Below are 3,521 nucleotides of genomic sequence, written 5' to 3'. Positions count from 1 at the left end.
ATGGGCCTGCATAGTGCCTCCTCCCCCAGCCAGCGAGTGGGAGAGTGGCACCACGAAGAACGGCTTTGTTGTAGACCACTGGACCCGGCGGGGCAGCAGCTGCAGCCCGTCACCTCACACCCACAACAGGAGACGTGACTGAAATGCTTCCATGACTGCTTCAGTTTATCAGATGTGTAACCAGAGATACCAACTCGGTCCATCCTTGGATATAAAAGCCTGGAGTTCTACATGAGATCCAAGTTAGAGATAAAAATGTAAGAGTGTTCTACATATAAATGGTACTTGAAGTCTCAGGCATGGATAAGATCACAAGAGGCATGTGTGCTCTGACAAAGAGTAACAGACCCAGGACCAAGCTCTGAGGCTCACCCACTGAAAGCCTGGGGCGGTAGGGGGTGGGAGGAAGAGGCAGAAGCACCAGCAGTGGTGGCCAGGGGAGGGGAGGGAGACCAAGAAACTGTGATATCCTAGGAGCGGAGGAAAGAAAAGTCTTTCAAGGAGGAAGTACCACCTTCAGTGCTGACTCAGGACAACACCATATGTGCAGAGTAGAACATCTCCATAGGATCTTCAAGGGTATGATCTTTTGGAAGACCACCACCAAGATTTACTTCCAAAAAGTCTCTGGGAGGGTTTGAACCATCAACCTTTAATTGTAGCCAAACACCTAACCAGTGCATCATGCAAGAAAGAGCTCCACAATACTCTCAGTGGTCATTTACTTAGCATCTTTCTTGGACCAGGCAGTTAGGTAAAATCTGCCTGCAAAACATCTCACTCCACTGATCTCATGAAGAGTGGATACTGTTACCTGCTTCCCTGATCTCCTATTCAGGGCCAACATACCAAGCAAGCAGGAGTATTGGTTGATGGGGTCTAAGGTCATCCTCCCTCCCAGGGACCACTGTAACCAGTAGCTTTGTCATGTATTAAACTGTGACTCATAAAATATATATTTCCTTGTCTGGGTCATGGTTCTCAATGCTTGGATGTAGGTTATAATTTAGCAATTATGTAATGATCTCCCATGATCTGATAAAATCAATCAGTTGTAAGCAGATGAAGAGTGGAATACACAACTCATAATCCTATCACAGACGTGAGCCCATGCTCCTCTAGGGTACTTTCATCATATAAGAGAGAAAAGGAAAGAGAAGCCAACAAACAGGATGGGACCTCAAGACTGACTCCCAAGAAAGAAGAGCTAGGAGTGGAGTTCATCCTTTTGAACTGGGGTCCTTTGTAGTGAACTTTCTAGATCCAAGGAGGGAAAATCAATAGCAAAACATACCTAGACCACCAAGGAACGCCAGGCTGCTGAGAGGAGATCCCCGTCCCCCACCGCTGCCCCCAGAGCAGAGAGAAGACACACTTCCCTAGACCCGGATTTTTGGATTTAGATGTTTATCCCTCTCAACTGTGAGAGAATCCATTTCTGCTTGTCCAAGCCACCCACTTGTGGTATCCTTGCTACAGCAGGGCCAGGCAAGTAACATGGGCTGGTGGGTGCACATTTTAAGGCTTAGCCTCTTTGCTGGGTTTTTGACACCTTGAATGAGCTCACTCAGTCGGAGCTCACTACCTCACTACCCCTCTCACTCCCTCATGGAGCACTCCTCAGTGAGCCTCCCACAGTCAAATCTCTGAGTCTGTTTCCTATGACTAACCCCCAAAATTCCCTTGATTGCCTGGACCTACGGGGCCTGGTCTTAACCAGAGTCGAGTAACCTCCTCCCTCAGAGAAGAGGGTTGTAGCTCTTACGGACAGTGATGAAAGTGATACCCTGGTGGCATGGTAGTGAGCATTTGGTTGTTAATTGAAAGGTCAGAGGTTCAAACCCTCCAGCAGCTCTGTGGGAGTAGACGGTGTCCTGCTTCTGTGAAGATTAGATTCTCAGGAAGCTTATGGAGAAGTTCGTTTTACTGCACTGTGAAGTCACTCTGATTTGGAATTGACTAGACAGCGGAGGGTGTGGATTTTGGTTTGTTCAGTAACGGGGTGGAGAGGTGCTGCCTCCCCAAGGAGCCACTGAATGATTTGGTTTGAAATAGAGGATTCACAGGCTCTCTGGCCATCTATTTCTGTTTTTCCTGCATAAACTATCCACAGTTTTTATCATTGTAAAAATGCATATGACACACTTGTCAGTTGATACTTATCGTGTGTATGATTGCGGACAATCATCCCGTGTTGTGCAGCCATTATCGGTGGTTCCCAACAGTCATCATCCGGCCAACAGTTTTAAACTGGGCTCCATCTCAGAGGCCCTGGAACTCTGGATTCCTCCCTGCTCTACTTGAAGGAGAAGATGGGGTGGGCATCAGCAAAGAGGAAATGATATTTCAGATGCCTTTAAGAGGCCAGCACCAGCTAGATACAAAAAACAAAGGTTTAGCACCACCGAGGGTCAGTGGTATGGACTTTTCCCCAGGAGCTGCAACACCACCGTTTTCCAGTCACTTCAGAGCTGTGCCTAGACTTGGGGATTTCAGAGATGAGGAACATTTTCTACATTCTGGCGGAGACTGATAGAAGGAGTCTGAATTTCTACTTTGCCATGTACAGACGTTAAAACAGAAACCAGCCGCTCGCCCCTGTTTACTGTCACGGTGAAGAGGGGACACTCTTTCTGTCCAAGGTGAAGGAAAGCCAAAAACTCGGAACAAAAGGCAGCTCTTTAAATTAAGGAGGAAAAAAATAATAACTTATGAAGGAGAAAATGATGGGGAAAACTCATTCTCATCTTGTCCCCAACAAGGACTATTTTCCCGCGAGAGTGCTCTGCTGTGAGACGTTGGAACAGTTCGCAGAACAAGTGAGCCTCCTGCAGCTCGGGGTCCAGGCTCCCGAAAGCCGAGGGGGCCCAGCGCCCACCCCACATGATCTCCACTTTGGTGTGAGTGTATTGAGTAATTCTAGATGGAAAGGTTTCTACTGAGTCTCTTAGAAGTCTTTCTAGAAAGTCTGCCGTTCCCGGCACAAGGGCGGAATCAGGAGCTTTCCTCCGAGGGAAGATGTTCTTGGACTCGCGTGTAAGAGAGGACCCTTTGCACCATCCGGTAGTCCTCTCTTGGTGGTGCAAACAGTTGACACTCCCGGCTGCTAACCAGAGAGCTGGAAATTATAGTCTACCTCGAGGTGCCTCAGAAGAAAGGCCTGACAATTTCATTGTTAACTGCCAGGAGTTCCACAGCAGGCACTAAACTGCCCGAGTGACATGGTGGATGTCTCTGCATTTCCCTCTCGTGAACACTCAGGTGGAGAATTACCTAGTTAGGGCTGAGGCACTCGCCTGCTAGGATCCTTCCACCGTGCCACCCTGCGAAAAATGACGCCACCACTCCGGAACCTGCACACTTCTCATCTTCTACTCGCTTCAAGAACGCAAGAGAGGGCATCATCACATTTCTTGTCACCGTGATTGATGAGGTTCCAGAATCTTGGTATGGGAAAAACACTTCTGTGAGTTCACTCTCTTTCCTTAACCAGAGTTGCAAGCAAAGTAAAGCTCAGACAG

The sequence above is a fragment of the Elephantulus edwardii genome, unplaced genomic scaffold (assembly GCF_000299155.1).
Source record: "Elephantulus edwardii isolate Elephantulus edwardi_28Jun2011 unplaced genomic scaffold, EleEdw1.0 scaffold00048, whole genome shotgun sequence".
In the NCBI taxonomy this organism is placed as follows: Eukaryota; Metazoa; Chordata; class Mammalia; order Macroscelidea; family Macroscelididae; genus Elephantulus; species Elephantulus edwardii.
This window is presented reverse-complemented; position numbering follows the sequence as displayed.